Source organism: Nuphar pumila, chromosome 17 (genome assembly GCF_984573655.1).
Source record: "Nuphar pumila chromosome 17, dmNupPumi1.hap1.1, whole genome shotgun sequence".
In the NCBI taxonomy this organism is placed as follows: domain Eukaryota; kingdom Viridiplantae; phylum Streptophyta; class Magnoliopsida; order Nymphaeales; family Nymphaeaceae; genus Nuphar; species Nuphar pumila.
In genome coordinates this window covers 1,754,799-1,768,708 of record NC_143265.1, presented here as the reverse complement: position 1 = coordinate 1,768,708, position 13,910 = coordinate 1,754,799, and the positions used below count along the sequence as shown (strand labels likewise).

The 13,910-nt window shown below is 36.0% G+C and overlaps 1 pseudogene; it reads left to right on the top strand.

Moving 5' to 3' along the window:
* Positions 1-13,281: 13,281 nt before the first annotated feature.
* On the top strand, positions 13,282-13,659 carry LOC149811328 (cytosolic Fe-S cluster assembly factor NBP35 pseudogene; annotated as a pseudogene).
* The last annotated feature ends 251 nt before the right edge of the window (positions 13,660-13,910 follow it).

Below are 13,910 nucleotides of genomic sequence, written 5' to 3'. Positions count from 1 at the left end.
ACAAAAAAGTGAGGTTCCAAGTAGGGATCAACGGTAGGGTTTACCAGGAGTCGACCCGTACCAAACCCTATAAGGTTTGGGTATGGTGATAAATAAGAAGACCCGATTAAGACTCGGGCCAGAATCTGAAGGTCCAATTAATACATAGACCCGAGTATAGTTTGTGAATTTTTGTACCAGACTCGGTCCCGACCCAATTTATGATTAAGACTCACAATTTTTCAATATAAAAATGATAAAAAATATTGTTTTACCGGGTCTGGCTCATGTAGTTCTGTAGGTTGGATTAGACTTAGATCCAAACCCGATACCATACCCAAAAAATCAAAACCATGTTTGGTTCCACCAGTGTTCGAACCAAACCTGACCCATTGTCACCCCTAGTTTAAGTAGGACGCTTAACCACTTGCTTTATCTGAACCAATGTTGTCAAAATGGTATCAGTTATCCAATCGTTTGGCCAATGATTTCGGTATCAATTCTCAAGTGAATCGGCTAAAAAATAATTTGTGTTAATCAGAATGTGACACGTGTTAAAACCATTAAAATAATATTAAAATATTAATTTTAAGTACTTTTTATATTATTAAAAAATAGTCTATTCAGCTTAGTATCGTATCGATTTTCTGTCGATACAATTAGGGATGGCAATGGACCAGGGCGGAGGCAGGGGACAAAGTTTCCACCCCTGCCTCGTCTTAAATTTTTGCCCTCTATCCCTACATGGATTTTGATTTTAACCTCCATCCTCATTTCATGTCCTTCATCCCTGGTTCAAATGAGACGAGGCGAAGCAGGGCCCTATTTCTCCCTAGACCACTGCCATGCCTAAAGGTATTTTAGTTATTTTACTAATAGGGATCGGGGATGGGGTAGGGTGGGGGAAGGAGTAAGTTCATCTTGTCTTCATCTCTGCACAAGTTTTGATTTTAACCTTCATTCATGCCTTTATTCTCGTTTCATGTCCTCCATCCCCGATCCAAACGGGGCGAGGTGAGGTGGGGCCCCATTTTCCTCTGGTCCACTGCCACCCCTAGATACTATACGAATCGGCCAACAACATTGATTTGTACTTGCCTGGAGGCCAAAGATGGAAGCCCATTGATGCATGGGGGTTGTGATTACTTTATCATGATTGAGGCACATAAGGTTGGATGATTGTGTTCTCAAGCAGGAGTTTTACCTCTTAAGGAGGTGGGCTCATCTCAATGAAGGTTTTCTTTCATCATAAAAAAATGGCTTAAGATGTAAACTAGCTAAGCAATTTACAAAAAGTTACTAACTTACCAGTTGCTTAACATCTTAAGTCACCTCTTTTTTTATAGTTTATGTTTCAAAGAGACACTTGGTCCTAAAATCATTCAATTCACGCTTGACTACTCAAAGGAAGTGGCTAAAATATCCTTATCATTGATTTATTCCACAAAAGACTATAGAGCATGTTTGGAAGAGAGAAAAACTCTTATAGGAAAAAAAAGTTTTGCTTATGAGAGTTTTTTTAAGGCAGTTTTTCCTTGGTGGCCTCTAAAATGGTGAGAACCTCGTATGGTGGTCATAGGGGACCGTAGGGATACTAAATGTCATGCATATTATTTTTTCCAAGAACATGATGTGTAATTCGTGTTCTCAGCCACAATTGTAGAGAACTCTCGCTACTTTGTCTAAGGGTGGTGTTGTTAGACTCAATTGCAGTTATTGGTATATTGAGCAAGTGTCCTAAATGGATATTGATTTTCTTGTCGTCTTGGCATTAGGTATTGATTCCTAATGTTTTGATTGATGGTGTTGATTCCTGACATCAGTCGAGAGACATGTGGAGGACTAAGTCAATAAAATATAAATTGTATATTAAGATAATACTGAAAACTGCCTTGAACCTCGAGAATTTAACTTGTTTTGAGTATCTGCGAGTTTTATACAAGTGAGAACTTAAATGCACTGCATTTTAGTAGGGGCATGCATCCAAAAGCAATACTTGATAATTAAAATTAAAAAGTCATCTGGGTATATTGCATTGATTCATGCATCCCTAAATGATTAATTTAGCATGAAATTATTGGTTGTTTGAATTGAACTACTTATATTGTAAGCGTGTTCAGAATATATAAAGTTTGATTGAGCCCTCTTAAACTTATATTTGATTTGATTCATGTTATATTCTTTACTGTTGGATTTCGTGAAAGTCTCATACGAGAACTTCGATTATTACCTTATTTTAAAAAAGTTTTTTCAAGTACTGATGCACAGTGATGGAGGGACCAACTGCTGGAGGGATCGAGGGTTATGTTTTTGGTGGACCAGATTTAGATAGAGTTGGGAGTTTATTGCTTTGGGAAACTTGTTGCTTAAATGAGGACTATTCTATTAAATTCAATTCAATTTAAATTTATAGTTTGATGTATTCTATGTGTGGGATGTATGGGCAAACATGGTTTTCCAAAACCATAGATTTGATGTGTTACCCCCACAGAGGAGAGGTGACACTCATTATCTCTCTTGCCAACACTTGGCAGAGAGGGGTGAGTCATCACCTCTCTCTCTGAAAATGGGACACTCAGTAGGGTGTGAGGTCCACAGGGGGGGTACCTCCTCTCCCCCTATAAATACCCCCTCTCTCTACCATGTTTTATTTCCTCCACTTTCTCTCTTTAGATCTCTCTCTCTCTCTCTCTCCTAAAAAACATCCATTTTTCTTTCTAACCCAAGCCCTTCTCTCTAATTTTTCCAACTCCAACCTTTGTCAAAACTCAAAAAAAATCTGAAAAACCCTTCTAGCATCTTCCCTCTCTTCACAGGTGGTCTTCATTCTCTCGAAGGAGTCTTGACAGGCCAGAATCAGCCTCTGGAATGCTTCCAATAGAAGTTCTGCTTAAGTTAGTAGAAATTCTGAAAGTGTTGCGGAAGCATTTCTCAAATCTTCATAAACTAGGTTAGAACTCATATCCTTGTTTTAAAGCCTAATTTGTGTTTGTAGAACCTTCTATTATTCTCCTAGAACTCGTAAGACTTTTCTCTAGAACTTCTATGCAGGGGAAGTTCTGTTAAAATTTTTGTAAATATTTTAAGTATTTAAAATTACATAGCAGTCGTTCTCAAAAAAAAATTCTAAAGATTTTTGAAAAATAGTCATTATAGCAAAAGTTCTAGCAAATTTTTTTTAAAGATTTTTTAATTTTTGAATTATTAGAATCAGAATTCTAGCAAAAAATTTCAGATATTTTGAAAATTTTGAATTATTTTAGTAGAAATTATATCAAAAAATTTGTAAGTATTTTAGAAATTTTTTATTTTTATAAAGGGGATTCTGTAAAAAAACATAAAATCATTTTTAGATATTTGAATCAATTTTTTTAAAAAACCTCTATAAAAATATTTGTGAAGCAAAGTCATGTCAAAATTTTTACAACTCGAATTCAATTTCGAGACCTTTTTCAAACATTTGAGTTATTACAGAGGAAACTCTATAAAAAAATTTAAATAATTAAAATTATTTTAAAATAGTTTTTAGATATTTTTAAAAAAGATCTTCTTTGGTTTTTATAAGGCAGATATTATCCAAAATTTAATAGAAAAATATAATCTAATATAATAAATTTTTTACTAGAATAAATAAAAAATGTTGTGATCTTTTGTTTTATCTCAAAATGTCAGAAATCAATGTAAGTTATTATACCAAAAGCTTGTAATTTAAAATGTTAAATATATTATTGATACTTGTATCAAAATTATAGATGTGAATTATGTTTGCATGCATTAATTCATATTAGTATGTATACCTTGATCCATGTTTGAATGTTTTGAACCATGTTTACATACATTAAATATTGTTTGCAAACATCAATTTAGGTTAGTATTCCTTGAATGCTTGTTATAAAGATTGTTGTTCAATAATAAGATTAAGGTTTAATGAAACCCTACAGGCCTTGAATTAAAATGCTTGAAATTATTGTTTATGAAATGAATTATTCTAGTCCGGCTATGACAAAGGTTCGAGCAACATTTATTGTTATGAAGCATGTTGATGAATGCTTAACATGTGATTGTTGTTGAAAAATATCATTGTACTAATTTTTTTTTTGTACTAGTTGTTAAATGAATTATGCTTACACATAAATTTAAAGTGATTTTTTGCCTTCATAGGCGAATTACTTGTATATACACAACAACATTGAATAAATTGAAAAACCTAATGAAAAATGACATAATATAGTTGTAGCTTACCTTGAAAAGGGTAGGTGGTACAAGCCTCGAGTGACATGTAAAAATATTTTTGGGAGTGATAGATTTCTATGAGTCTCTTGTCACTCGTAGGTTTTAGAGATCAAGGTAAATGACTGCCCCAACTTTTGTAAAAGTTTCATGATGCATCTAAAGCAACGTTACAGTGACTCTTAGGGGAATTCTCCTGGTTGCAAACTGTTCTCTTTGGAATCCGTACACTAGTCATTTGGGATAATTAAAATACACGTGGCATAATAAACTCCCATATGGTCTCGGCTATACGATGATTAGTGGTCTATGAGTACCCACAAGGTTAATAAATATTAAAACAAAAGCCCTAAAATTTGAATACCTACTTGCAAAACAGTGGGCAATGTTGTTATTTGTATGATACTGAATACATTTATGCTTATGTTTATGACCTGAATTTGAATTGCATAAGTAGAGTTAAATCATGATTCCTAAATACGGTTTGATATCTTAAGTTACTTGTAATTGGTAATTACTTACCAAGTTGTCATAAGTCTGACCCCGTGTTCTGAAAAAATACAGGTTCAGGTAAAAGACACTTTGCACAACAATGGATATTTGACATGAGTGGTATAAAAAAATTCAAATTTTCAAGATCTCAGGATTATTTTAGGATTTGTTTTAAATTTTAATCCTAAATATTTATTTATCTGGACCTTGTGTAAAGGAACGTGTATATAATGCTTGTTTGAAATTAATTATGTCGTTATTTAATTTGTGGTTTGTAGAATGTAATCCACCCGAGGTTTTGAACCAAAGATTAAAACATTTTCTGCTATTTCCTTTAAAAGAAAAAGAAAATTTCAATTTTTTTACGTATCTTTCAAGAGTTACAAATCTCAGGGTGTTACAGTACCCCCACGGTATAAGCATGCCATTCTGAGAATAAGCTATATTCTAATAAATCTCAAACTTACCTCCCTTTCTCAAAACCTAGTATTCCTTTTCTTTTTCCCGCAACATATTACATGTGTCAAACCATTATCCTCATTTCTACAACAAGTACAATCATGGCATGAATCATATCATCTGCTAATATTTTCATAGCATGATCAAATATTAGGATAAACATGTAATATGTATCATAATCTACATGCATCTCATTGGAAGCATTAAAACTATAGATTCTTATTCTTAATCACGTAATTCAGTTGATATATTTGCATATATGAAATAATCAGCTCACATATACTTTTAAAGGACATGAAATCACATAACAAGATGCATTTATGAACAAGCTTGCATCTTATTATCTAGGGAGTTATTTGCAAATGTTATCTTACATCGAATATAAGAATTTATCCTTCACCCTGTAGTCGAGTCTCTCTCGAAGTAGTCGGATCTGTTCAGTACATATAGATTCATTGAATTTACCAAACTGACATTTCTTTTATTTATAAAATTACCAAACTACCCCTCTCAAAGATGGTTTATCAAACCTCATTTTTCATGCTGGGTGTTTCACCATAAAAATAGGACTGACAATTTTTTCTCTGCATCATGATTCCAATGCACTAAACCACACTCGATTCCGAGTTCGAGGTGAAGAGTTATATGCCTATTTTATAAAAGTAGGCAAAAACTAGGGCAAAACAATCAATTTTACCTCTCAAGCGGGCCTGGATCTGGATAACAGAATTGTGAGGGATCTACCTGACCCTCTGAGTCTGATTTACTATTCAGGATCTGATCTAGATCGGATCTAAATCATACAAGTAAAACCCCAAAATAGGTATATGTATAATTTGTTTGTTATTCTTAACTAAATAAACCATAATGGCTAAATGGTTATGGGTAATTCCCTACATGTGAGAGCTTGGGAGTTCAAATCCAACCCCACCCTCTCTCTTTCTCTCTCACACACACACACACACACACACACATATATTCTTGAATACATTGAATCTAACCCAAACCTAGCTTGGTTTGGGTTTAGCTTAAATTGAACCTAAAAGGGTTCAATCCCTGATTCTATTTTAAATTAAATAGACTGGATCTAGATTATGGTCTTGTTTAAATCCAAAGTATACTTGAGACAAAGATCCAGTCTGTGATCTCTGTCTCATATACAGGTTAATCAAACTTGATCTAGATCCAATCTAGTCAAGTTCGAATCCCAATTAGACCCGAGACAATGATCCAGTATTTGTCTTATACACATGTTAATCAAACTGGATTTAGATCCAGTTTAGTATAAACTGAATCATACTCATTTTAAATGGACCCAACTCTGATCCAGTTTGGGTTTGGTCTAAACTGGACCCAAACTTGATTTAGTCTAGTTTGATCCGAATTGGGCCTAAACCCACTGTTTGTATTAGTTTGAGATAGAAAATTGAGATAGTTGTTATGTCGATTTTCTATATATATATATATATATATATATATATATATATATATATATATATATATATATATATATATATATATATATATATATATATATAGTTTCGACCATACTCGGTCTGGGTCATACTCAGATCAAGTTGCTTTGAGCGTAGATCCACTAGACCCGGTCTCGATTGCACCCAAACAGTTTAGACCCAGATGGAGTTGGTTTGTGGCCTTTAGATAAAGGCCACGACCTCTGCTCATGGCCTCTCTCTCTCCCTCTCTCTTGGCTGAGGGTTGTCGGCAATCACATGGTTGCCAATGGCTGAGGCATGGGTACCACCCCTTGCCTCACTCCTCTTTATGGCGATAGTGCCAAACAAAGATTGAGGAATGCCTTCTGTCCCCCATCCCCCACTCTTCCTCTTGGCATCATTGGCAGCAACCCTGAGGTTGCTGGTGGCTAGGATAGATGGTGCCCACCCTCTTTTTATTTTTCTCAAGTGGTGTTGATGATGCCGGAGGTGAGACAAAGAGTCTCTCTCTCTCCTAATGTAAAAGAATGGGGAAGTGAGGGCTTAGTCGCTCTCCCTTGGTGATTCAACCTCTCCCGAACTCCCTCTCTCCTTCCTTCTATCTAACACCTTTCCCTTTCTCAGAAAATGAAAGGAATGAAAGAGGCTCATGAGTTTAATAAAGACCCACCATGAGGGGGGCAGGTTGTATGTTGCCCCCCCACCCCTCCCTCTCCCGAACACATGACCCGCCGGGGTCCAAATGAGCACCACGTTGGCGCTGATTTGGCTATCGTGTACGGAGGAATATCTTGGGACCCAAGATATTCCTCCATACACAGCCGAATGAGCGCCAATGTAGCGCTCATTCGGACCCCGAACACACGGCCCCATGTTCCGGGGGAACACACAACCTGCTCTCCATTATGAGGGTCTCTCTCACCTCTCCTCTCATAATTAGGGTCTCCCCTCTCTTCCCACTTCTCCATATGTGAGGAGAAGGGAGTTATTCTTCATTAATGTGGGGGCCTCTCCCTCTTCCCACGTATGAAGAAGTGGGAGGGGAAAAGACCGTCACGGTTTTATACATACACATGTAACGAAAAAGATAGGAAGTAGAACAAAGACACCGTACGCCTGCACATTGCATGGGAATCTCTATTCACGAGGCACTCCAGCTCCACTTTTCTACAGCTCATATCAAAATCTGGTCCCGTTTGTTTCAAGAGCCGAGAAGGGAACCAAGTTTGAAAAAGTTGACCCTTTCATGCAAAAATCACTCCCTTGGATGGGTGTGATCACATTTTTCATATGAAAAACGTTGAACGAGATAAGTGCAATCACATGACAGCATTCCATGAACCCCATAGCAACAAATTATAGACCCACTCAAAATCTGTGTAGCAGGAAGGGCCGGTAGAGCCCATTAATTTTGCGAGGTGGGGAATGGGGTGTGGTACTTGAAGCATTTGGGGCCACTTTATTATACAACTTATTGTGTAACGTAAGTTGAAGTTTCGCTTGGTTGCACCGTAGCATAGTGGCATATAAGGGCGTTATCTCCATAAAAAAGAGGAATTTACTAGCCTATAAAAACATACATATTTGTAAATATCTTCAGGAAATCAAATTTCTTAATTTTTTATTTTTATTTTGTAAAATTTAGTTTTTTTAGTTTAAAAAAATCAATTTCTTATGAAAATAAGTATGGTGGTTTTTTACCCTTTAAAACTTTTGCCACAAAGTACCATATTAACGGGAAGCTTTTAAAAAATGATGGAAGCGTGACGCCAAGTTCTTTTTCATGCTTCCAAAACTTTATGAAAAGTTTGCTTTCAGAAAATGAAAAGTTTGTGTTTTTTAATATGAAATTAGTTTTTTTTTTTAAAACATGATTTTAATGTTTTTTAATTTTATTTACTTTTTTTATGCTCTAACCACTTTAATTGCTTTTTTTTCATAATACAAGGAAAAAACCCTCCCATGACTGACATTGGTTGAACTCAAGTTGTTAAACCCTTTGAGGTCTCCCTGCCCACGGGGAGTACAAAGCAATAGCTTATCACTTTACTCTTTCACTTCTCTAAAGTTGATCATATAAAACGTTGGGTGACATTGCAGCCGGAATCATTAATCGCGTCTTAGCTGTGTCCCGCTTGAACTGAGCTACAACAAAGGGGGTGGGATTAACTATTCTGGCTGCAGTGTTAATGTCACCTATATCTGCCCTCACTGTAACATTGCTAATGTCACCCAGCGTTTCGTACGATCTGCCCTCACACTTCTTACTCTGGTAACCTGGAGTAGCACCCACTATAATTACTGGAGCATCAACTTACCCTACTTTTTCTTTTTTCTTTGTATTTTTTTACTTATAACTTGTTGCTTTGGAATTCACTCTTTAGAGATATAGTAGCCATAATGTATGTAATCAAATTACTATTTATATTTCATCACCATCGTGTTGGCATATTTGCAAAATCAAAACCAAATTGTGAATAAGTATCGGTAGACGCTATGATGCGACATGCAGATGCTCGACGTTCTCCTCAGCCTATCGATGCCCACGATGAGCCCAGGCCTTCAAGTCGATGGTGAGTAGAACCCTGAACCCAAACTGAAACTTCTAGAATGTGAGCAATAGGTTGTTGGCTGCTCCTTATGATTGCTCTCATCATGCAGTCCAACCCCTCCTTTTATAATGGAAGATAAGGGGTAGTTACTGAATGTGGTCTCTCCACCTTCACGTAACCTCCACCCCACTAACACCCACTAACTGCTCACTTACCGTAGTGTCAAACCGGGTCATCCTATGGGTTGGACCCAGATCCAACATGTCCAACATTCTCCCACTTAACTCATTGACACTAAAAATGTACTAAATCGAGGTTTATACCATTATTTTAATTTAATTCTTCATGTGGGTTCACATGCTATCATGTATCACAAGAATGAATCATATGAGTCATGGAGATGAATACTTCTTTATGAAATATCATATTTTTATATACTACAATATAATTCATTTTTAGTGCTTTATCATGCTAAGATTACATTTATGAATAGGTTGGTCTCCAACCCATTCTATTAGTCATTTAATATTGTTATTTTGATATTCTCTCTAACCAAATGAGAGATCCTTTATGCAAAATCAATAATACACAAAGCTATAGAGAATTAATTGATTTTTACAAATATGATCACATAATGTATTGTCATACAAAAGAAAGAATAAAAAAGACTTATCCCCTTTACATGTTGGGAATATAATCTCGGTGCTAGCTTTTTAGTAACAGAATTCATAATCATTTTCTTTGTACCAATTGTATCAATACATATCAAATGATTCTCAGTCTTTTCTTTAATAATACAGTATTTTAACTTCATGTGTCAACACGAGGTTGAACTCTTGTTATTATTTGAGAAGGACACAACTGCTTTATTATTACAAAAGATCTTTAGTAGTCTCTCAATAGAGTCCACTATACAAAGATCCATAATAAAGCTTATAATACATGTGGCCTAAGATAAAATCTTGTATAAAATCAATAATTTATGTCCCAATAAATTTTAGAAATTCCTTCATTGTCCTGTAGTGTGAGATGATACCTCAAATATTCTGAGTCACTCGCGATTGCAAAAGCAACATGCTAAGATTATTTGAACACCTCCAATTCTCATGGATATCCTTTTAAGCGCTTCCACTTCTCATAGACAACCTTCATAATGATTATTTTTTTTTGTATGAGTGAGAGATAAATCACTCTATACGAGATTCATATTGAAAAGGTAAATGTGAGACTCCTTATTATTCACTTTTTCCGAGACAAATATAGTTGAGTTATTATTATTCCACTTTGGTAGAAACGACAATACTCATAGTTGATCCATCTATTCAATTCACAAGGAATTGACTTCAGTTGATGAAACTAGCAGAATATGTAACAAAAGGCAATTCAACAATGTATCTTTGGGTACAAACATGCTTTATGGGCTGTAATACACATCTACTATTACGCCCTGTACGAATTTGGAACACAACGACCTACCTTTGGATAGAATTATTGTTTTATAAAGTCGCACACAATCATAATATCAACTTTAATCAACGCAACTCAAATCACTTTGGTGATTGCATGAGTCGGTCAATCAAGATTTTTTAACAAAATCATATTCGTATTATGAAGCATGCCCATGCACACACGTTAATGCATGTATATTCATGACAAAATATATATTATATCGTCAAAATACAAGTTTATACTTTAACTTATATGCATAAACTAATTTTAATGATAAAATGTCATGAATTTAATTATAATTCATGCATAAAAATATTATGCATAACTTAACCTACATAAAACACATGCATAAGTCATGCTTTCTTAACATTAGACAATTATAAAGCATGAAAAATAACAAAAATATACTCATATGGGTAAAACCTAGGGTCCTCAAGGTGGAACCAATCTAAAAATACCTCAAATCGGTCTAAAACGATCCTAAATCGGTTATCTAAGGGTCTGAACCGATGAAAAATATAAACAAAAGCTCATAAAACCCTATAACTAAATAAGAAAATTCATGTCTTTTTATGGATTCATGAAAACTATCTCTATATCTCAAAACCGGTGAAAAACTAAAAGGAACCGATCAAAAATGACTCTAAACTGGTCCTGAAAAGAGTCGTATTGATCATTGATTCAGTTCAGGTGTAAATAGTACCTAGACTCTATTTCAGATCAGACTTGATCCAATTCATATCCAGATCCAGTTATAATAGATCCTGAGTCAGATATCCTTGGTCCAGAGCCAATCTGGATTCAAACCCATAATGGTCGAGTCTCGGATTGGATCCCAAAACCCAATCTAGACCCAGATCTGTTCAATTACAAGATCTGGGTTGGATCTAGGAAATCAAATCTAGACTAAACCTGGACCCAATCCTAACAGTACCCAGGTCAGACCCAGTTCAAGCAGTACCCAAAGCGAACCCGATCTATACAAGATCCAAGGTAGACCTGGTCCAAACAGGACCTGGATCGAACCCTGTTCAAACAGGATCCGGGTCACTTTGGTGGATCGAGTCTCAATATAAATCCAAATCTCTCAGAATCAGACCCAAACTCGGATTGACCCGATATACCAGCATACCCGATACACCCAAAATGGGTTTGGATCAAACCCGCCACCAGATCGGAATACCCGGTTTGGCCCGGGTTACCAACATAGTTAAGGGAGGCCTTTCGATTTCTATTAAAACCGAAAGCCATGTCGCCCACGTCATCGTATGGCAACCTGCACCGACGAAGGTCACCTCCCCCCGGTGATGCAGCCCAACGACACCCAATGCCACCAACGAGAGGTAAGTATGCTCTGATAATTTTTTTATAGATCTTCAGATTTGTTGCTGGGGATGGCTTTCGCCAGCGGTGACCAAATGGTAAGGCCGACGACCACGAGAGAATGTCTTTTCTAATGTTGAATATCCATGTATTTTGAGATGGCTTTTCATGAATGTATCTTAGCTAAGAGAGCTATTCCAAGGGTAGATTCATCTATACTGGAATCTAAGGCTCTCATTCCTCTATCTGAAAGTGTCATCAGAAGATGAACTGCCAGAAAGGCATCTTAAACCAGTGGATCCCAAATTGAGTGGCACATTTGTCTCTTGGTTTGCTAAAGGTAAGTACCAGAAAATCCCTGCAGAATGGGCTAAATATGAGAAATCATGGTAATAGTGCCGATAATGTTCCCTTTGGCAATAAAAAAAAATGAGATGTCGGCTCCTTCTAAAAAAAAAAAACAAGCAAAGGGGACAAATATCAATTAACCTCATAGCTGGTACACTTGTCTGGGTAGACCTTCTCTTATTGCGCTTTATTTTTTATTTTTATTATCGGCATACTCTTTTCTCTCTCACTCATTGTCACATTTTAACGCAGATATTCTCTGCTAGCTCTTGCAATCTCATCATGTATGTTTGCTCTCTTATCACTAACATTTTTTTATGCATTTGATATCATGTTCTTGATCTACCATGCTCATAGCATTGTGTTGGTTAAATAGGATCACTGTTGTAAAGTCCAGGAAGGGGATTTGTGTTGTTAGAGATAACATATTTCACTCATTTTTTTTTATCTGTCTTTGATGTGCTCAATTTGTGCTTGGGATATTAGCATCAAGCAGCCATCGATCAATTGGCATTAGAGGGTATTAGTATTAACTTAATAAAGTAACTACTCTCTTCATTAGCAGAGTTGATTCCCTGTACTCATATTTATCTCACGGTTGCCAGTTAAATCATCGATCCACAGCTCGTTAGGCTATTCTCAAGGGTTAAATCAAAGTTATATTACATTCCTGTTTGCTACTTTAGCAACTCTTAGTCATCTTCTTTGCCATAGCAGAAGCACAATGCTAAAAGAAAGCTGGTAAAAGCTTTCACAGTCACATAGTAGCCTCTCTCACTAATGCTAATGGAAAGCTCCAAGTCTTGAGCATCTGTCACCCAGCACATAACATCCTCATTATGTCTGCAAATTACATTCCTCATCCATCATTGTTTTCACAGTTCCCTTGCTAAAGGTGCTTCATTATCATCATACCATTACTTAGGAACTCTCATACTACCTGCAATATTATTTCCAGTAATGTCCGTAAGGAGATAAGTTTATGTAACAAGATGGGAATTCTAGTTTTGGGTGTGGTTGAGAACATGAGTGGCATCCAGCAGTTGCTTTCAGATTTTAAGTTTGCAAAAATTGTAGAAGATGGTAGTGAGGAGGACATCACACCGTCAACTCTTAGCTACATCAAAGAAAAAGCACTAGAGTTACTTCTCTCTTTGCGTGCACTGAAGTTTTTTTATAGTAGCAGTGGTGGTACTACTGAAATGTGCATAAAAAGGCATGTACCTTTCCTGGGAAAGATCCCATTGGTTTTGCTACTTTGTAAGGCTGCTGAAAATGGCCGATCCTGTTTTGCTGACCAAAAATGTGGTTCTGCTGCTCCTGCACTCCACAGGATCATAGAGAAATTAATTCCTTTGCTTCGATCCTAGGGGTCTGAGTAATTTCTCTCTCAGTGAACTGTTGATATTTTAGTTGTAATATGTATATTTCTTTTGAAAGATTTATTGTCACGTTTTCCCATCTGTGTTATTACCTCATACAGATTTTGTTATTTCTATTTTTTTTCCTATTTCACTTGGATTTGTAATGTCTCTATATAATATTTTTTTTTTAGGATGACAGGGCCAACCTTAATGCTATTCTAGTGCTCTGATTGCTGTTGTCTTTATACATCAACTCA